The sequence below is a fragment of the Heliangelus exortis genome, chromosome 3, assembly GCF_036169615.1.
Source record: "Heliangelus exortis chromosome 3, bHelExo1.hap1, whole genome shotgun sequence".
Classification (NCBI taxonomy): domain Eukaryota; kingdom Metazoa; phylum Chordata; class Aves; order Apodiformes; family Trochilidae; genus Heliangelus; species Heliangelus exortis.
Genome location: NC_092424.1, coordinates 15022862 through 15044996, shown reverse-complemented (window position 1 = coordinate 15044996; position 22135 = coordinate 15022862). Strand labels below are relative to the sequence as shown.

The following is a 22135-nucleotide window of genomic DNA, read 5'->3' as shown; positions in this document are numbered from 1 at the left end:
ATCACACAGAATTTGTCCTATTTTGTGACACACACTTTCCTGGAGAAGACTTGGCTTTCTTTACAGGAATTCCTGTATGCTTAGAGTCCTGGAAATGGGACAAAGTTCCAACGGAAAGGTGGCTCCTTGCTTTTAGGCAAAGGATGCTGAGTTTCTCTCTTGGAAATCTGCTTGGCTGTGTGGATGAGGATAGGGGGGGAAAAAAAAGGTTTAGGCCATTGTTGTTGTACTTGGCAAGATGGTTCCATTCACTGGGAATGTGGGGTGCTAAGTAGTAGATGTGTGATTACCAGAAAGATTGAGTTGTTCTAGAAACAACAAAAGGAAAAAAACCCCACATTGCTCTCTTTGTGAAGCAGTTGACTGGGATTTGAAGAGGGGCACACCCATATTCTGCAAGGTTTATTCCATCCTGGCAGTTTGTGCCAGAAGGAGACTTGGTGTATGCCAAGAGAGCAGCACATGTTTAACTAGGTAGTAGCCCTGATTCTATACAAGACGTTCTTGCTCAGACTGGGCTCCTAAAATCCTTATTTTCTCCTGAACTACTGCACATGCTCAAGGAGAAACTGATCACCTGGAAGGATATAGCTAACCAAGAATGAAGTAGTTTTCCAGAAGACTTCAAAGTTGTAATGTTTTAAAATTATGGAGAATAAATTTGTTTCTCTTGAATACATATTCACAAACACAGAACTGGAGCTGTGAGGAAACATCATACTTTGTTTCACATAACAGAATCTGAACCTTAGCATTTGTATTTTTTGTATCAGGTGTCTGTGAAGTTCTAACAGCTGTGGGAACTAGTAAGGATTCTGAGAGGGGAAGCATCACGCCTACGAAGAAAACTATAGGCAATGTACTGGTAAATTCATGACTGTGCTTGAACCCTCACAACTGATTCACCAATGCCCTACTACTAGGTGTACTTATTTACACCGGTGTGTAGCATCAACCGTCTTAACTCAGCCACACTTTACACTCACACTGCACTCATGTAAATACTGCTGCAGTGCAGGGCAGTAGGGAACTGAGTCACACAACTTCATAGTATTTTGGATCCCATAAAGCAGGAACACCAGAGAAAGAAAATATTTCTACTGTTTTGTCTCTAAATACTTGCTGCAAGCAGTACAAGACAAATAGAAAGGACCCTGAAAATTATGAGACATTAGGTGTAATTAGGACTCCTGCACAAATTGAATCCACAAGATCCTCTTAACAGACTTAAGCCCCGAAGGATTCTAAATTGCACCAAGAAGGAAGATGCTGACACTAAGTTTTCTTGTAAGTGGTGGCCACTCTGGAAGAATGAAAGATGGAATAAGAATGAAAGAGGAAAACTAGAACACAACATCAAGAACACTACTAAACTATAATTTCCAATAAGTGTAGTTACTAACTTAGAAGAAATGCCTCCAGTTTAGACTTTAATTATAATCAAAACCAAGTTAATATGTTGTTAATGTGCTCAGAATGAGTAACAGTGTGACTAATACTTGTAGCACAGCCTGGATACAAGTTCTGTTCTGTTTAAACGGTGTTGGAGTAAAGAGAACAGATGGGGTAGGAGATTACAGTTTTTATTGTCCACTAGGATATATGTTGCTTCTAAACACACCTGGTTTGTCAGTAACTGGGGACAGCAAGGCCCTGTTTACTGTAACTTTGGTCTAAACTCGAAAATCACCTTGCAATAGGTGGGAGATTCCTCTTCCCTTGTGAATGCAGGTAATATCATGCAAGTTTAAGAGAGCAAACGTAATACTTAAAATCCTGTTGTCTCATATTCTGTTTCTCTCCCATTTCCCATATGCAAATCAGAACTAACCTGGATGATCTGTGTAATTTTTGACTTGCTCTTCTCTCTCTCTCCCTGGAGGTCTCCGTGTTCAGTTCAGGTCCTCATTGTGTAGGAAAAGCCTCCTTCAGATGAGTTAGTACAGATGTTTTAACTGTAGAGATGGTCTTCTGGAGAAACAATTGCAAATAAACAGTTTCTTTTAACTTTCTATATATGAAAGGCATCTCCACTATTTTGTCACTTTCAACAGAAATAGCAGAAGAAATATATCCAGAGGTTCTTGTATGTTCTCTCTTAACTTAAATACAGGGCTGGTCTTTCAGTGCTTTAATGAAATTATGTTAAATCAGAATGACTCAAAGCCCATGCTTGACAGTAAGCAAGATAAGAAGCAGGCAGCAGGTATTGTTTGGGTATGTAAAGGCAGCAAAACACTTACAGGCTTCTTTGATGAAGCAGTCAACATTGCTCTTAATGTACTCTAGAATCAAACTAAATATAAGTATCATATGTTACCACTACATCTTCAACATGATTGCATCTGCATTGTAGACAAATTGTTGATTGGTTATTCTACGCATTAACTTCGAGTATAGGGATTCCAAGTGATAGAGAAAAAGAGAGAAATTTGTCTGCACAGAGTGTGATTAACATACACAAACATGGCTTTCAGCTGATACAGAACTATTGGCTTTGGCTTCTTTTTATCAGCTTCTCTAGACAGATGACTTCCAGGATTTAGTAGGAAATCTGTTATGAATTATTTGCTTTTATCATTCAGCTAATTTTCTTGTTGTTAGTTTTTTTCCATTATTTTTTATTAAAGCCAAACGATTGTGCTCCAGGACATTCCACAAATGCTGCTGTACTGTCATTTTAGGAAATACCATTAAAGCGACCTTTTCCTTGTTTGCTTCCCATGGCATTTAACTAAGCTCTTTTAAGAGAAACATCATTAAAATCTGTCAATTCCTCCATGGGTGCCATAAGATTATTCATGGAAACTGCAGTCTTTTGGGGATAACAGAAACACAGGGACTTATTTTCCCTTCATTAATCTCATTTTTCATTGAATTAACAGTATCAACTTTAACACTGATCTTTCAACACTGATTCAGGGAACTTTTTTCCCCCCCTTCTTTATAAAAAATTAAAACTAGTGAAAGAAATATTAGACATTAAACATTAAAAAGTGAAGTTCTCAGCCCAATCTCACATCATATGTAGCACCGGAAGCAATTCTACCCTTCTCCCTAAAACCTTTTACCACAATTCTTAATTTTTGTCACCTAGAATAACTCATTTTAAAAGAATACGAGACAGCACATCCCGAATAGTACTTGGCCCCAAATAGTAAATGCCAGCTGTGATTACAATTCTTGAGCTACTTTGACTCAATCATGAGAAAAAACATTAAAATATCACAGAAAAAGAACAGCAGGGGTTGGAAGAGACCTCTGGCAATTGCTTGCTCCAAACCCACTGCTCAAAGGAGGGTCAACTAGAGAAGGTTTCCTGGGAATGCATCCAAACAAGCTTGGAATATCTCTATGCATGGAGCCTCCACAACCTCACTGACAGATCTGTTGCAGCATTTGCTCACCTGCACACTAAAAAGAAGTTCTTTCTTATCACAGAATCATAGAATGGCTAGGGTTGGAAGGGACATTAAAAATGACCTAATTCCAACACCCCTGCCATGGGCAGGGACACCTCCCACCAGACAAGGCTGCTCAAAGCCCCATCCAACCTGGCTTCAAACACTTCCAGGGATGAGGCATCCACAGCCTCCCTGAGCAACCTGTTCCAGTGTCTCACCACCCTCATAATGAAGTTTCTTCTTAGTATCTAATCTAAATCTCCATTCTTCAAGTTTTAAACCACTGCACCTTGAGGCAGGCAGTGAGGCAGTTTCTTTCTTTCCGTCTTCAAAAACCTCCCAGTGGCCATGACCTTTCGAAAATAATCAAGATGGGTTCACAATGACAACAATCAGCTTCTTCAGCATCCATGGGTGTATCCCATTATGTTCCAGGTACTGACTTCTTTATTTGTCCAGTTTATTAAAGTATTCCCCAACCCAATCCTCATCATCAATCCTTCCTTGCTCCATACTTTGCTACTGGTCTCAGAGGCCTGGGATTTCTGAAAATTAATCCATCCAATAAAGACCATAGTGAAGAAGAGGAGTATCTCATTCTGTTCTGTGTCATTTGGCATCAGCTCCCCTGGACTATTCAGCAGTGGGTCTACTTTTTCCTGTCATGTTTCTTTTGTAACAGATCTCACTTTAGATACACTTTTTGCTGCCCTTCATGGCCCTTATCAGATTCAACTCTAGGTAGGCCTCGGTTTTCCTTACCTCACACATTCAGGTGAAGTCTCTGTTCCTCTCAGGTCGCCTGAATCTAATCCCACCTCTTGTAAATTTCCTTTTTATGTTTCAGTTTATTCAGGAACTACTTGGTTATCTACACAGGCCTCCTGACACCTTTACTTCATTTTCTGCTCATCAGGATGACACCTTCTTGAGTTTGGAATCCTTGAAAATCAGTTGGCTCTCCTGGGCCTCTCTTCTCTCCAGGGCCGTGTATTTTAGGATTCTTTCAAGCAGATCCCTGAACAGACCACAGTCTGCTCTCCTGAAGTCAAAAGCTGTGATCCTGCTTTTTGTCTCTCTCCCTCCTAGGAGGATCCTGCATGGTCACTGCAGCCAAAGATATCCCTGTCTTTCACATCCCCAACTTTATCACTCTTTGTTTGTAAATATCAGGTCCAGTAGAGTGACTCTTCAGCTCACCCATTATCTGTGGTGGGAAGTTGTCATCACTACAGAAGCTTCCTGGGTTTCTCGTGCCTTGCTTTATTGCCTTGCCAACAGATACTGAGGTGGTTATGAGGCCCTTCCAGTTGCTTGAGGAAGGTGTCCTTTACTCATTCTTCTGATCTATAACAGACATCCACCAAATTATTGCGCTTGCTGTATTGCCCACTAATGCTGACCCACAAGCTGTCAGCTATCTCATTGTCCATCTCTACAGTGAGGTGGTGTCAAGCAGATGCTATGATACACTGGACAACCATTTCACAAGAACATGAAGCTCCTCCTCTGGTGCTATTTGTCCTTCCTATGCTTTCCAAGGAACACTCACAAATTCATAGATGTCCCATTCTAAGTGGCCTTATGCCCATCCAAAGCAATACCACAGTTCACAGTCAATCATTTTCCCTGCAAACTGCAGTTTTTTCCCAGTTTTCTCATGTTGGTATTTCTTTCCCCGTCTGCAGTCTTGATGCCTGGGGCTTCACCATACTGATACATCAGACAACATTTTAAGACTTTGGCCTTCACCTTTTCAGAAAGAAGTTTCAACCAAACCTTCCTATCTCATTAATGTAGAGAGACCCTCACATGGTCCTGGCTACCCTAGGGCTCTCTGCTAAAGGTTATCTCCATTCATTCCCTGTATTAGCACCTCAAGATTCAGTCTGACCTTATAACTCCTAAAGAGCTATCCTTAGTCATGCAGTCACATGGCATTACATCTCATCCCTGAGTCTAAATGTCAGGTGGCTTACCTTACAACACTTAAAATTGTAACAATGCTTCATTCTGATCAACTGAAACTCTGTTTGAACAGGTGACCAAACTTTGTTTAGCCATATGTAATAACTGGAAGCTTATTTATCATGCAGGCCTGCTTATTTCTGTAGCACCACTTTTGATACAGAGCACTGGATGTTTGATTTTGCATTCATGTCTGCATCTGTCAGTGCCACGGCACCTCACCATGCAACAAAGCAATGCTCATACATTTTTCAAAAGCCTTCTGAGCACATATTAAGCATGTCAATGTGAGATCACGTTATTAAACCATTAGACATTGTCCTGACATAAAATAATTTAATTGCTGATGTCCTCTGAAAGAAGGAGAAGCAAGGCAAAAATTAATAAATAATGAATCAAAAAAGAGGCAGAAATAAAAGCCTTTGATGGTGCCAAGTAAGCACATGAGTTTTTGATGGGGATGAGCTAAGTCACTCACAGATCAACCACTTATGAATAACACAGTCATTCAAACATACAGAAATAAAAACCTGATAGCAGCTTACAGATGTGTTAACTCATTCATTCATTCTCTCTCTTTCTTTCTCTCACAGGTCTATAAAACTAATTTCTCATTTTATCACAGAGAATCAAAATATTCTGTTTACAATCTGCTGCCATTGGTATTTCTACTAATTAATATGGATAGCTGTTAAAATACAGCAGTTTTCTTTTTTGGTGAGCCATTCAATCCATAATGAGACATTTCATTTGAGACTGAAACTGCAGAATAAGGTTAAATTTAATGCAAGGGAAACAGAGCCTGATGTTAAGATTCTCTACCCACTTTTCCCCTTAACTCTTTGATAATGCTGAAAAAATGCACAGGGATAATTTTTCAGAAGGGTGGGAACAGTTTGCTTTGGAAAGTGTGCTACTATTTTTCTGTCCTCAGTTTAATTGTGCAGTGAAATTGAGAAGTTATGATTCTAGAAGTCACATTAAAAGGGGTAAAACAGAGTAGTGAACATAGTGGTATTGCACTGCACAAGGCATTTTATCAACAGCACATCCGCTCACACTGACTGCATTCCTCAAGAGTAAGGATACTTGGCCTTTTTGGATGGCAGTCTAGTTCTTTCTCTTATTTGCCAGTGAGTCAAATGGGGCCAATAATTAATGTTTTTTGTTGCCTTCAGGTAGGCTCCGTTGTGTCAGCAGGAATACACACACCATAGTATGTACACTACATAGTGTACATAGTAGTACTCTTGTACTGGATTTTCCATGTTTCTCTGACTTGGTTTTCCTTCCTTTTAAAACCTTTGCACCACCTTCTGTCCACTTGCTCTTGAAGTCCAAATCCTTTCTTGTTTCCAGTAACCTAAGTGCCACAATTGCCCATCTTCCTGATGACAGAGGGAGAAGACACTGCTCAGCTCCATTCAGGTTAGGCAATAGGCACAAGCAAGGTGTGTTCACAAAAGAGATGAAATAATAATACCTCAGATCCGATCACACATCACCCCCCCAGATGGAGTGACCAAATCTCAAACATACTAAGAATTTTGGGGACTTGGTATCTAAGTCTTGCATAAAAATAGCACAAGATAGAAACAAAAATTACAGTGGACAACCTTTCGAAGCTTCCAACCTTATCAATGCTCAAAAGTTTGCAATAGAAACCTATTTCACATCACTTATCTTTTGGGATTAGAAAAAACAAAACAGCTCAGAGAAATCTATTGCTATGGACGATCTGTCCTCATTAAACCTAGTTTTCCATTCAAGAGCTCCCTCTTTGAGTAGTCTTTACTAGCTTTGACATTTTTCCACTTACAAGATAAATTATGAGAATATAAAAACCTTACATTAAGAATGTTGGGGGTTGGGTTTTGCCACATCCATATCATAAAGCTGGTCCTCAGTTTTCTTCTGTGTCAATACCAGTAGGACTTTCTATTGCCTTCCCACTTGCAACAACAAAGAATTTGTCTTGCAGTGGCAAATTTACTCCCCGAAGCTGTTCCAGGAATACAAGTAATATTTCAGAAAGCTTCCTCTTTTAGCTTTTGCGATTGCTATGGGTTCTGGAAAGCAGATGTGATGTAGACCTAGGAACTCTATTTCACATGTGCAAGTGACGGGTTGGGGTTTCTTTCTGGTAGAAGAGGCAATGCAATGAAAATTTCCCACAGTTCTATCCCATATGTTTGATACCTTACACAGCCTTCTGTCCAGCCTGTTCTTCGAGTTGGATCAGAAATGAAAGCTCAAAGCTGGAGTAAAGGCATGAAGAGTATTCCCCTTACTTTTGTATCTTTTCAAAGAAGCAAGTTACAGACCTAATTCCAGGTTATTGGGGAAGTGGGAAAACTGTGGCACAAAGTCCCCATCTTCCTAGCACACCATGTAGCAGACCTAGGATGTAATGCCTGACAAAGCAGCAGCAGGCATGCTTCTGTGTAGTCCTCATTCATCTCAAAGAAAGTTTCTGCCTTGGCTGACACCAGGGCAGAGAACCCCTGGGGCTTTAAGAAGCATTGCCTGGAACATTATCCATATGCAGTCCTAAGTGGTTTTCTCGAAAGAGCTGGTGGAGATTGGATAAGAATGAGAGTTTTAACCCAAACTTCTTCACTTCATGCAAGTATCATCCCCCTTGAGTAATAACTTGACATTCCTCAGCAAAGACACACTCTGCTTTTTTATATTTACCTTTCCTTTATTTTTTATAACCTTAAGAAAATTTGGGAGGAATGTGAACTGTTTTGTTTTTTGTCTTCCTATGACGGCAGAGATTTATTTATAGCCAGGAACTGCCGGACAGTTCTCACGTGGCCTCTGAAAATTAAAACAGCATGTAGGGTTTTGTTTTGTTTTGCTTTTATGCCTTTGCAGCTACAAGCTCTCCCTGCGTTCCCTAAACCCTTGTTATTGTAACCAGAGCCACATTTTGCATTGCTACAATTGCAGGGTTATGTAAATTCCAAAGGCTATAAAGGAAAGGGCCTGCAGATTCTGCTCGGGGTGTAGAGAAGTTGACACAGTTATGCTCAACATCCAGGGAGAGGCAAAAGCAATCATAAATTGTCAATGGACAGGAAACTGACATCTCAACCTCAGCATCAACCTGAAGTTTTAGAAATTACTGGTTTCATTTAAATTGGTTGTCCTCTCATTTTCATTGTTGTGCTTTGCTATGGCTAGGAAAATTTCCTTCAGCCACTTCTGTAAATCTTTGTATGTTCTCTCTCACTTTCCAACAGCATGTACTAGTTTACCCAGGAGAGCCAACAACAGTTCTAGGAACTTTTTCAGAGCCTAGGAACTGCATTTCTACAGTCATCATGAAACTGTCCATGTCAAAAGGCATTACTTTATTCATGAAGAAGCAGAAGAAGAAATCACAGTCAAAAGAACAACCATAACCACGAAAAACATCAAGAGAACAAAGAGTACACATCTGAAGCCTTGCAAGAAATCTTTGCAGGAAGTAGGGGTGGGAGAAACTGTGATACATGTTGCACATCTGTGTGCTCCTCTGAGTTGTAATTCTGACACTAGCTGTGCATTGCTTTGTGTGAGGGCAAGCCAATTCATGTTTCTGACTCCATGCTCTAAAAGAGGGATAATATTGGCTGACTCAGAGTCAGTGGTAGAAGGCTCGGCATAAGCTCATCACAGTCCCCAGTGTTTAGACAATTCAGCTAAATAAGAAAAATCCTTAGCCCACTTCTCCAACCTTTCTTCTACTTCACTTCTAAATCGCCATTAGTCAAATCACACGTAGACCTTAGATAAAAACCTAGATTACATTATTCCTCAAGTATGCTGAGCTTTTGCTCAGCATGGTGCACCCTGATCACTGGAGTGTGCTAATGAGAGATGAGGAAAATTACAGTTTTGTGAAAAGGTGCAGCCAGAACTCCCCAGACAGTTCAGCTGATGTAAGGAAGGATGGGGCTGTGGCTCCACTCCAATATGCTGCTCTCTATAGCAGTTAAGTTTTGCAGAAAGCCTTTAAACTTACTGCAGTGGACACGAAAAAGAAGGGATTGTTGCACTGTTCACCCACTTCTTTGGTGCAAAGCCAGTTGTGGCAAGTCCTTAAGAAAACAAACCAAGAATTACTTCCTCACAGTTACTCTGCAGCCAGGTAGGTCAGTGCCAACACAACACAGGAAAGGGACATTCCAAGCAATCCCCAAGCTGTTACATTTCAAAAACAATCACTACAATGGAAGAGATTACTTCAGTAATGGGCAACAATTCCTACTCTGCTGGCAGTTACTGTTGTTCAACAGGTGAGGATAAGTGTTATTATTATGAAAGTGTTGCTGTTTCAATCTTATTATGAAAGACAAGACCCAATCCTTGAGGTGCAGCTACACAGGACCCCTGCACGGCTCAGAATTTTCTACCAGTTTGTAAAGTGTATTTATTTACTTAGAGCCAGGAACTGCTCTGTCGAGCTCTGATCCCGACTGTCACTGTGACCTTGGGCAAGTGACTGAATGCCTTTGCACAGTGCAACATAGCTCTAGCATCTAAACTCTTGAATCTTTTCCTCAAAATTCTTAGTTCAGTGCTAAAAAGTACTGTGGAACACAGACGAGAAACTCTCATATGCTATAATATCAAATTTTTCTGATTTTGGTCTTCATATATACCTCTAAATGGTCAACTCTGCTTCATATAGACTTTGGTATCTTATCCAAGTATTAAGCAAGGTGGAGGTTGCTTAGCTTTTGGAACCTGTGAAGTCTGCAGCCTGTAATTATACCAGCAACATAGCTCCCACATACAACTCGTTTGTTTCCCTGAGTTAACAAAACACTTCCTTACTTTCCATGCTTGCATATCCAGTAGATACTACTTGGCTCAGCACAATTAGCAAAGCTGGCAGAACTTAGACTGTGACACATTTTATAGCAGAGCACCTCCAGTAGCTGACACAATTCAAGCAAGGTAAAAAAAAAAAAAAAAAAAAAAAAAAAAAAAAAAAAATTAATAAGTATAATGACACACTTTTTTGATGTATCAAACAGGCCTGATCAAATGGAAGCCTACCAAAATCCTCCTGCTGGTATCAAATGGCAATAAGAAAATGGAAGGCCTGTATTGGCCCAGTGGTTCAGTGTGGTGAGGTCTAGTTGAGCCCACAGCATGTGGGCATGTCACATTCCTCTGCTGGGTGAAGATGGGTAAAAATAAAGAACAACTGTATGGATAGAAGGTTAAAAAAAATATGCAAACCAAACAAAACCAAAAAGTACCCATAAACAAAAATAGAATTAGAAAAGAATAGTTCAGTTGGAAGGGACTTAGTCTTACTGTCTGAATGCTTTAATACTCTCTAATTATGCAACTCAGGTGAGCTGCAAAAGCCAGACGTGTTGTCCTCTCTCTGTGCTGCAATCAGCTACACCCAAAAATATCTGCAGGGAAAATGACATCTGACACAGCCATGGTGAAAATGACCCAAACTAAGAAGTGGCAAGTCTGAGGGTGTGGGAAAGTCTGCAAACAAATCACTGGGTGTGTCAGATACACAGATGCATATATATTGCAGTGATTACTATGTCTCTGCTCAGTGAAAATGTAAAAGTGAACTTGGTGTTTTAAGAGCCATGCACAGTGACCACTGAACAAACTCAAGCCTGTGTTTGCCAAGGCTTGGTAAAACATTCACTGTCACCCTAAAGCCTCATGGGGCACTCAGAAAATAATTTATATCAAGTATTAAAAAAATACAGTATGACATCTTATTCTACATGGAGACTTTTTACACTGTTCCTAAGCACCACAGAACTGGGCAAACTGCTTTTGTGACACCCATGAGTGAATGTCTCAGGAAGCTGCACAGTGGCTACAGGGCCCATTATTTCCCACCCTATCAGCATCACAAGATGCAGTATGTATGATCCACATCAAGCCGCCAAAATGCAAGTGAGAGCTTCAGCTTTAGAAGTCCAAACACAAGAATATAGGAACCCAGAGAGCTCATGGACTTCAGGTCACACAGTCTAGCAGGAAACCTAGAAAATAAAGCTTACATACCCATGCAGCCTGGGCTGTTCCATTCCAAGCAATCAAGGAGGTAGATAGGTAGTGAATAGATAGCACAACGTACAGACAGTCCATGGCAGTGGCCAGCCAGCAGAAGCAAGCCCAAGATTAACCATGGGAGAATTTCTAATGGAAGTCAAAGAATATTTCCCATTTCTCTGGCAGTGTTGTCCCTCAGTCTGACACCAAACTGCCTACCTCACTTTGGCTTCTTTGTAAATTAAGTTTATTCGTGAAAGATCTAAAGAATCCAAAGACACCAGCACTAATGAATGCTCAAAGGAAAAATGAAGGTTGCCTCTCTCTCCCCATCATGGTCTAACAACTTAGTATTGAGTACCAAGATCTGAACACAGTGTTCCTAGCAATGTTTCATTGTAGCTCAGAGACATACTTCCTCAGCAGGATATTTGGATCAAAGACTTAAGGCAACATCCCTAGAAGAAAAGCCATGGCAAAACACAGAGGGGACACTTTCACCATCTGCTTCCATTTTAATTCTCTGCTCTCTCACAAGTCACCAGAGCCTGTGGAGTGGATTCTGTGTCGTGAGCATTTAGGGACGTATAGGACTAGAAGATCATCACGTCCTGCTCCCTACAATCACAGACAACTGAGTCATTTGTTTAAAGCTGTTGGCAATGACGAATAAGGCACTACCTTGTGTAGATGTAGTGAGATGTAGTATCATCTCCTTGACCTCTGATATCTGATTCCAGAGATCATAATATAGCCCACTCTTATTTGAATATTCATGCTCTGTGGATAAAAATACATACAGCTACAGATAACCTTCTTAACGTCTAAGTGAGAAAATCCAAAATATTTATATATAACCTGAATTGTGTGTTGATAGATTTTGCAAAAATCAAGGCCAGCAATTGAAAAATTTACTCTCAAGGCTGATGAAGCTGAATTCTTAGTCTGCTTTTTATTAACAATACAATGATACTATATGAAAACGTTAACATGTTAAGTCAACACTAACTTGTATTTACAGTATTTTCTTATATAAGGCTTCCATTTCACAGTAGCTTAGCTGCACTAACAGATGTGTGAATCAGAAAGAATATGGGCCTCTGGAGATGTCCCAACAGATGTGAACATACTAAACATCATCACCGCAAGTAAGCAGGGGATGAGGCAGTGAGGAGTTACTTGCTGAATTTTGCCTCTGTTTAAACATAAAATGTGTCATGAAGGGCACAGTAGGACATTTATAGCTTAACACATGTCCCCCAGCAGGTACATGAAGCTATTCTAGATAAGCCCAGGCACAGCTGGAAAACAATTCACAGGTCCCCCAAGGAAAATTTCACCTAGTCAGAAAATGCATCTGTTTTTCTCCCTGTAACTTAGTAATGGTGAATGCCAAAGACTCTGTAACATTCACACAGACTGCCTGAATCCTGCTGACGATGAAAGGCTGAGGTCAAGCTTTGTACTTCTGTCACTGACAACACATTTCAGGGCCTCTACAACAGAGCCAGAGAGATTCACTCATTGGGATGCCTGACCCACAGGGCAGTAAAAGTATGAAACAAGCAACGAGGGCAAGTTCATATCTCAGTAGGGCACAGTTGGAAGACAGTTCATATTGGCAGGACCCTAGCATGGTTATTACTCTATCCCTGAATAACAGTGCAGGAGGATGCTGACAGATCAGAGCACAGGCAAGAACAAAACCAACTGTCTCTCTGTGCATTCAGCTGTTAGAAACATAGTTTAATTGGTTCCCGCTGTATACACGGCTGAAAAAGTAGCAAAGGACTGAAATCCCCTCGTGTTTGGTCAAGATCTTGCTTTCTTTCATCTGTCGTGCAGATGCTGATGGGGTCGCCTGCCTGGAGGGGGTCAAGATTCTGCCAAATGGATTTAAGCAGGGTACTCACAGTCCAGGCATCCCAGTGACTCAGTGAGAAAACCAAGACTGTCTGCACGAGTGGATGGCCCCATTCCTGACAACGTTTGTAAGGAAGAATGATATCCTGGCAAACCCTCTGTACAGATGTATCCTGTTTAATCTAACAAATTAAGCCATTCCACCTAGTTAGGGAATATCTCTTACAGTCGCTATCAGCAGTACCTAGTTTCATATTCTCAATGTAGGCAAAAACATAAACAAAGGGTGGAGAGTAGGAAGAAAAAAAAAAGGGGGGGGGGGGGGATTAAAACTTGAGGCTCTGGGAAGCCAGAACGTAGACATGGGGGAGCAGAAAAAAGAGGGGAGGTGGATGCACTCTGCAGTAGGGTGATCATTTTGCATTCTGGAAGATTCATGATTTTGAATATATAGCTCATCTACCAGACCAGGAGCTAGATGTAACATATGATAATGATGTTGTATTGATCTAGTTTAATTGCTTTTTGTTCAACTAATGTTTTAAGGACATAAGATTAGCTTTAAAAGTGGGTTTCTAACCTTCCTGTATTGAGAGTATTCATCAAGTTGCAGGCATCTCAGAAACCTGTGCTTCAGTTTCCCCAGATACTAAATCCATTAATATTTGTACAGTTCTTGAAAAATTTCCAAAGGTGGAAAAGTGCTGAATATAAAAAACGAATTGGTAATTTTATCTGACTATAAATGCTAGTATATAGTTGAATAGTTTGATTGCATACAAAAAAAAAAAAATATTCTCATCATACAGCTCCTACTAGTTAAATAGGAGCAGCCCATTGAGACTGCCCCAGCTCCATCAGAAACAATCTGACTAATGAACATACAATATCCACAGCATTTGGATTTTGAATCTCAGAGCTTTGAAAAGTACAGAACTTACTGTGTAGGCTGATTTATTGACTACACGATTTCAGACTGGACTGCTGTAACATAACTCAGAAAAACATCAGCTTTATGTTAGAGGGAAATCATGTTAAACCCCTGTTAGAGTCCAGGAAACTTCTATGAACAGATCAGCAGAGGCAAGGATGCTTATAAAGCTCCACAGTAGTTTCTTTCTTTCATGAAGAGGTTGCTCCCTTCAACCTGACAAGGAAAGGAGCAGAGTTGGCAGGCTGATGCAGAGTAACATGAAATTCCCACGTATTTCTGTCACAGCCTTATGGAGATTTGAAAGAAAACAGATGACAGTGCAGGACTAAGAGTGTGCAAAGAGATTAATGATTTTTCAAGACCAGCCTGAAACACCTAAAAATAGCATACTTTTTTTAAAGCACTGAGCTTTCCTAAAAAATAGAAGCACCCCAAATATGTTATTTATGAAAATACCAGCAACAACCATACTGATGAATACCAGTATACTGATACTGATGAATAAACCTGTTTAAAATTTTCAGATTTAGAGAAATCTTTAAATGCAGAAGAAAATGCAAAACATTTCTAAAAATAACTGGCGGGGGGGTTGCAAATTAAATTCTTTCTGAAAAAAATTGTCATTATTTGGAAGTCACTTTTTGAGCTTGTGAACAAGAGAGATGCTGGTAGCTTTTTTCGCTGAGAAGAAGACATGGACAGTTCTAAAAAAAAAAAATGAAGATTTTTTTAAATTGGTTTGCATTTTTGACACTTAAAGGACCCTAAATGTGAATAAGTTTCTGGAGGTTTCTGTGTACCTGGTCAGGTTCCTCAACTCTTATCTCATAAATATGACCATTTCTCTCTCATAGACTAGCTAAAACATCAGAGGATCATCACATTGTTTTCCTCCTCAAAGAGCACAGAAATATAAAAAATAGTACATAGAGTCAGATCAGAAGTCCATCTAAACCAGCACACTATCTCCAAGTGATGGTCAGCTACAGATAGTTATAGAAAGTGCATAAAAATACCATATATAGTCTGATCCTACCCTTGCTTAATCCTTTGGTTGTTCAGGTCTTGGAGATGGGAGTATAGCCAGATCATCATGTTTAATAGCTACCAGTGGACCCATTCTCCAAGATTTTTCATCTCTTCTCACAGTTTTGTCTTGGGAGAAGGGAATCTTGTCACATAATATTAAACTGTTGAAATTTATCTTTGCACAACTTCTTCACAATGAAATCCAACCTGGATTGTGCACCTTGCCAGAAACTTTCTTTCTCTCTTTTGGATGTATGTGTGTGTTTGTGTATTTAATTTATGAAAACGTCCAGATAACACATCTTCAGATCTTAAAAAGTTAAATTGGACCTGAACACTTTCTTTAAAGATGAACAAGGCACTAGTACATTTCTGTCTCTTAAGACTTCATGTTTAAGCAGCTGAAAAAAAACCACTGCCCCCCCAAACAGCGTACAAAATACAAAGTCCCCCAAATCAGGCTTGTTCACTGCCTTGAATAATAAAAGCTATAACAGTAAAAATGAATCCTGGTTTATGCCTCCTTTAAGAAATATACCAAAGAGACAGAACAGAGTTCTTTGGTCTCACAAATCAGCTTTGTCCCCAGTTCAAAGAAGAGCTGGGCTGGCACATGCATTTCTTGAGTTTAAGTCCATTTGAGACACAGTGAAGAGAAAAACATTCTTCAACAAGAACAAAAGTGAACTTCAAAGCTCGTGAGCAGAACTATAAACTTCAGTGATTACTACTTTGAAGTGAGAAATCTGGGAAGGGAGTAAGCACTTGTTATTCAGGGAGGAGACTGCTCCTCTCCTGCTGCTAAGTTTTTCTCAGTTCATCAAGGTTACCTCTATTTCCATTTTCATACAGCCTAAACACATCTTTCTTTTCTCCAGCTCCCACTCCTTGAATTTCAGCAAACCTTCTGATCTCCCTTTCTTATCTACCTCCTTATTTCCACCTTAAATCTCTCTAGTTCCTAACACCAGAGAAACCTTATCAATGGTATAAGCCTGCCATAATCTCAGAATAACTTTTCTCCTAAGCCCAAAAAACATGAGCTTCTCCTGGTTAGATTTTCAAATCTAACCCAAAGTATTCCCCAAAACTTTGGGAAAGCTCCAAGTTTTCCCAAATCTGGACAACTCAGGCATTAACTGACACTACAGAGATCACCAGAGAAGCCAAAATATCAAGTGCTGAAATACCAATTGAAAAGCCAATTGAACGTATAAATCTAATATGGAACATGAACTTTGGGTACCATACAAAATGGACACAAATCTTAATGGAGGGGAAAGCCTGTTTGACCATCATCAGGTGGGGATTTCACACACAGCACTAAGAAAGCTGCACTATTAATAGCACTGCTCGGTGTGTGATGTGTTCACAGGCATTTGGCTGCGTGGTTCTCAGCAAATCAAAGCAGGGCACGTCCTGGACGTGTCCGGAAAAACATATTATGAGTACAAGACTGACATAGCAAATCTCATGGGAGCTTCTGGCAACGTGGGACACATTCCTCTGTGAGTCCACTGACCATCAGAGTTACACTGACTTAAAACCTTATCAGAAGAATCAAATCTACTGTATAAATTTGCCCAAGTCAGTCAGCCAGCCAGCTGGCTTTCAAAAGTAGCTTATAATTTTGACCGTCTCAATTTTTTAGTGTTTTAACAAGACATTTAAAATAAAGATCAAAAATTACAATTACTTTGCACAGCTTGGGCCTCAGTTCGTCAGGACCAAATTCTGATTCTACTTACTCATAATTCAAGCCTGGAAAAAGTTTCTTGAACAATATGGAGCTACAAAACTCTGTACAGATGAGACCAGACTTTCACTGTCTGTGCCTCAGGTCACTTGTTATCATTTTGAGGACATCGGGCCAAATCCTCAGCTGGAACACATTTTTCATAGTTTCTCTGGACCCCCCATACCTATTTGCACCTAAGTTACATGACACTATGCAATTTAATACCTACACAGAACTTGGAAGACAACAAACCCCCAGCCTAGTAATGATTCTGAATAGTGCCAAACAGAAGTAGCTCCACTGTTAAGTGGTATTGCAGAAAGATGAAAAATTCTACTGAGTGTTAATATAGAGAATGCTACTACCAACAGTTTTCTGCTTATGCCTCAGTTCAAAGGAGTGAGAGATTAAGAAACATAGCTGACAAAATAGAAGAACTGTAAGACACCACTGTCAACCAATAACACAACAAGAAGCTCAGGGAAGGACATGTAAACACTTCTATCCAATGAAAATCAAAGCAGCTCACTTTCTTTTTAATTTAGAAACATGCTGTGCTTGCCTGGGGGCTGCAGGGGCAGAGGAGAGAGTGAGGGTCAGATCTCCGTAGGGTTGACCCAGGTTTGAAAATTCGCAGCAATTAAAGTGCTGAGAGCCAAAACTCCCACGCATCCTTTCCCCCAAGTGTCAGGAAATGGTGTCCCCTGATTGCTCAATCCCTAGGTCAGATGGCTGGCCTGGAGGGACTAGATAGGTTTCTGGGATTCCACTGGACCTTGGGGGAATTTTATGTCAACTATGGCAGATGGACCAAAACCAAAATATGTGAGATGCCTCTGAAATGCTGTTCAACTCTTGCAGTGCCTCCCTGCCAATAAAATACAGTCAGTGCACGCCATGTCTGGACTTCGTAAGAAAAAATTTTGCAACTAATTTCAAGATGAACAGAATGATCTCTGTTACACACAAAGAACACAACTAAAATAAACAGAAGCAATAGCAGCAAACAAGTAATCCAGTGTGGTAAGGCCACTAGGATACCCAGAGAATTTGCTAACTCAGCTCTGTGAAACCATGAGGCTGCACTTCGTAACACAAAATATAGACTTTTAAAACCTCAGGGTTGCACTGTGACTGTCATAAGCCCCAACAGGGCATTGTTTTCTGTTTCACAAAGCAAAACTGAAAAGATGTCTGCCCTGTCCAAATTGTGGTTGTTTCTCTTGCTTCCAGGATCAGTATCCACCAGAAGAAATTTCCTGGCTGGTATACACTCATCTAAACTCAAGGATGCTAAGTGGTGATCCTTGCATTCTCATGAGACACTGAATTTATCTCCTGACAGATCAGTATCTTGTTCCCCACTCATTCTGTCACCTTTCCACTCAGTGTGCCACTTTCCCCCCTAAACCATGATTAACAGCACACAAGGAACTTTCAGACTTGCAAACCTCTGCAGGTACTGTCACAAACTAACGGGATGCTGAGCTGGAGGACAGAAATCACGAGATAGAAAGGAAACAGTCATCTTCATATATTCCAAATCTGGAATTATCTCCTCCTCAGTTCCTCTTCTCACACTATCAGCTTTCAGCAGTTCTGTGTATATTAGTTTTCTATTGCCCAGCATACTTCAGACAAGATGTTGAACCAGATACCAGTGTCTGACTCCCAGACACTTATCTTGGCTGTGACAGCCGTCGAGCTTTAGTTGGGGAATATAGATTTCTAACTAATCACTACATTTCTTCAGGATCTTTTTTCTTTCACGTGACCAGCCAATACAATTAGGCTATTGCAAAGAAAATAAACCAGCTTCTTGGAAAAGGAGATGGTAGGCTACTGGAAACAAAATGTAAAGAGAAATAAATGGGAGAGAGGGAAAGGATTTTGATATGTCATGGTAAAAGCAACACAGATCCCAAACAGATTCCTTCCAAGCCTTGAGACTTCACTTCCAAAGTGACTTCACCTCCAAAGTGACTTCACTTCATATCCCTGCAGGATCTTACTTGGAAAATACCTGCTCCCTCACATGTGCAGATAGTACACTTGCTTTTTCATCAGCTCAGCCCAGCTTGCTTTACATGGTGTGGCATGGCATCCCTTAGAGGGGATTAGACCTTGAACATGTGCTGAGTAAAGGCTACACACTATATTACCCAGCACAGTTGTTACACCAACCTGCAGTTTCTTTCAGCACAACCAACTAGACTTGCTCAGTGTAATTTTACGGGGGAGATCCCTGCAAAACTCCCTTGTCCTAGTCCTCACCTTTCCTCCTTTATTTCCTTCTCCCAGCCACAGCAACCAACTCTGCCACCCTGAAGAGAAGTATTTGCAGATTTATTCCATTGCCAAAATAACTCAAAGACTGGCAACAGCCTTTCTTGTTGGCTGAAGCAATCCCTATCAGCACGGTGCACTAGCTTGTGCAATTCCCATAAATCCTGTTTCTCAGCCCAACTTTCTGTTTATGTTTTCCTTTATGTTCAAGGTGTCATCTCTCCTTCCAGCAACAGCACAGACCAACCACCCTCTCACTGACAAAGAGAGAGCTAAGGATGAAACTCTTCCACCTGCTCGGAAAATGAGCTATTTCACCCAAGGCCCTGGTATACTGTGCCCAGTTCTGGAGCCTCCAACAGAGGAAGGACCTGGGTCTGTTGGAACGGGTCTGGAGGAGGGCCAAGAAGATGACCAGAGGGCTGGAGCACCTCTCCTGTGAAGATAGGCTGAGAGAGTTGGGGTTGTTCACTCTGGAGAAGAGAATTCTCTGGTGAGACCTTATAGCAGCCTTGCAGTATCTGAAGGGAGCCTACAGGAAAGCTGAGGAGGGACTTTTTACAAGGTTGTGTAGTGATAGGATTACCAATTGGGTAATAACTTTAGGCTGGAAGAGCGTGGGCTTAGATTAGACATTAGGAAAAAATTCTTCACTGTGAGGGTGATGAGATATTGGAACAGGTTGCCAAGGGAAGTTGTGGATGGCCCCTCCCTGGAAGTATTCAAGGCAGGCTGGATGGGTCTTTGAGCAATTGGGCCTAGTGGGAGGTCATCTTGCTCACTGCAAGGAGAACCAGATGATCTTTAACGCCCCTTCTGAGCCAAACCATTCTATGATTCTATAATTCTATGGGTCTCATTAGAGAAGATATCAATGAAGTAGACAGCTGCCTCAATGGCTGTCCCCAAAACTGCTACCAACTCTCCTCAGAGAATAAAGAAGGAACATCCAGGTGTGAGGTGGGGAAGGTAAGAATAACTACATGAATTGTAAATAAATATAGCTGAGTGCCCCACTGAAAACACTGCCTTCTTATGGAGCAGGCTTATGAATCTCTGGGTTGCTGAAGTTAAAAAAAAAAAAATTAAGAACATTTATTAAGAATCCCTAGCTGTCCTTGGGACTTGCACCTTGTATCTTTAGCTATACCCCAGCAGGTTTTTCACAGGGAGATTCTCCTTGTAGTAGCTGCACAAACCCATTACAGCTAATTGGTTTTGGGGTTTTTTTTTATGACAAATGCCTCTTTCCTCTGCAGAAACAGTAGAGTCTTTTTAGTATCAAGTTTGTACAAGCTCAAGGTGTTAAATTTATCATATTTAGGGAGTGGCATCCCTTGTGTTGGGATCTGTTACTGTCAGTAGCCTGGCAAATACATTGGGACAGGACTTCATTGACAGGGAGCCAGGAAACTGCCTGTCCTCCCCATAAGGCAAATTGCTTGCTGTACAATATAGTAAGGTATTAAAAGAGTTTCAAAAGGATTCCTGCACTATAAAATTACCTAGGGAAGCTGCATTTTGCCTAGAGATTGAGATTTTGCTGTCCTGATACTAGAACATGAAGGAGCTCGATTTCAGTTAATTGTGTAGTCTTCCAAAATACACCCTACTTCTTGCTCCTTCTCCAGCCTTCCTCACCTACCCTGGTCACCCCTATTCACATACAGAAAAGTGCAAAAGTCTGCACTGTCAGCCCCTCTGCATATCTTTGGGAGAAGCAATCAAGCCAGAGCTGAATCCTGTGTCCTGCCAAGCTGGCTTTAGGATGTTTCAGATGAGGGGGGGGAAAAAAAAAAAAAAAAAAAAAAAAAAAGGTAAGCAATACTTGCAGGGATTTGTTCTTGAAAGCAAGCAAAAGCATGAGAAGGGCTGCTGCAGCAGCTGCACTTACATGGCAGTGCCTGTGCTTCTGTGCAGTTCCTCCCTGTTCTGCAGTCCTGTAATCCACACAGAGAAATGCCTGTGCTGCTTGTCTTGCTAGCTGTGCTGCTGCAGGGAGACTGGAACTGCTGCTGTTTTCACTTTCAGACCAGCCTCACTCTCCAAATCCTCTGACGTCAGACAGCCTGTAAGAGATATTTATGGAATGAACAATCCAAAAGTTTCTCTAGGTAGAGCCCAGATGCAGTTTTTTGGGATCAGTAATTTTTACACTTTTGGATAGAAAACTCCTCCAAGGGAGGTCAGGGAGGAAACAGTGGGGAACTATAGATGTGGTTGTGTAAGACCCTGGAAAAAGACAATCCCTGTACTTTTCTGCCCATGGTATATTATATCCACACCCAGGATGTAACTATCTGTCATGCAAGTCCCCATTTAGAAAGCAGCATTTTCCAGTCTCTCAGCTGTGCCTAAACAGTGTGCACACCAAGCCTGGCAAAAAGGCCTCTCCCCCACACTCCTAGCTTACACAGCCCTTTGCTGTGTCCAGGCTCTGGCTGGATTTAACTAAAACAAGAGTGAAACAGCCCTTCCAAGCATCTTGTCCACATCCTCTTTCAGTTTTGCACTAACCCCTTCCAGCTGGAATGTTTTCCCAGGCACGTGGGCCAGCTTCCCTCCTAACTTCAAAATACCTTCTAGAAGAGTCTCCTCTTGGATGAATCCGAGCTCAGAAAATTCATTTGATCTTTCCTCTCTGATATGCTCTGCCCAGTTGCATCTCTAGTTCTGTTATTCCCTAGGTACTCCATGGTATGTCATGTTTCACCTGCTGTGAAAGCCCCTCACAGTGTTATGAGGTAGAGGTGCTAGAGCAAACACTGCAGAAGTATTAGCAGTAACGTTAAGCACTACTTGAAGAGTGAAATGCTCCCACGGTATAATCCTGCTGAGGCAAGTGAGGATAAATTTGGACTGGTAAGACCTCTTAGTTTTGTA

At 40.9% G+C, this 22135-nt stretch overlaps 1 protein-coding gene across 2 annotated transcripts in view; it reads right to left on the bottom strand.

The window, feature by feature from the left end:
* The window catches only part of DAAM2 (dishevelled associated activator of morphogenesis 2), a 203586-nt gene extending 182329 nt beyond the window's left edge, over positions 1 to 21257 (bottom strand). Inside the window, exons 1-2 of one of the 2 annotated variants that reach the window (XM_071739383.1) lie at positions 21147 to 21257; positions 1832 to 1971 (exon numbers count right to left, since the gene is read on the bottom strand). The gene's annotated coding sequence lies outside the window, so the exon portion shown is untranslated. Of the gene's footprint in view, positions 1 to 1831; positions 1972 to 21146 lie in introns of those variants that run through there. The other variant, XM_071739381.1, reaches the window with a different exon arrangement.
* Between the last annotated feature and the right edge of the window lie 878 nt (positions 21258 to 22135).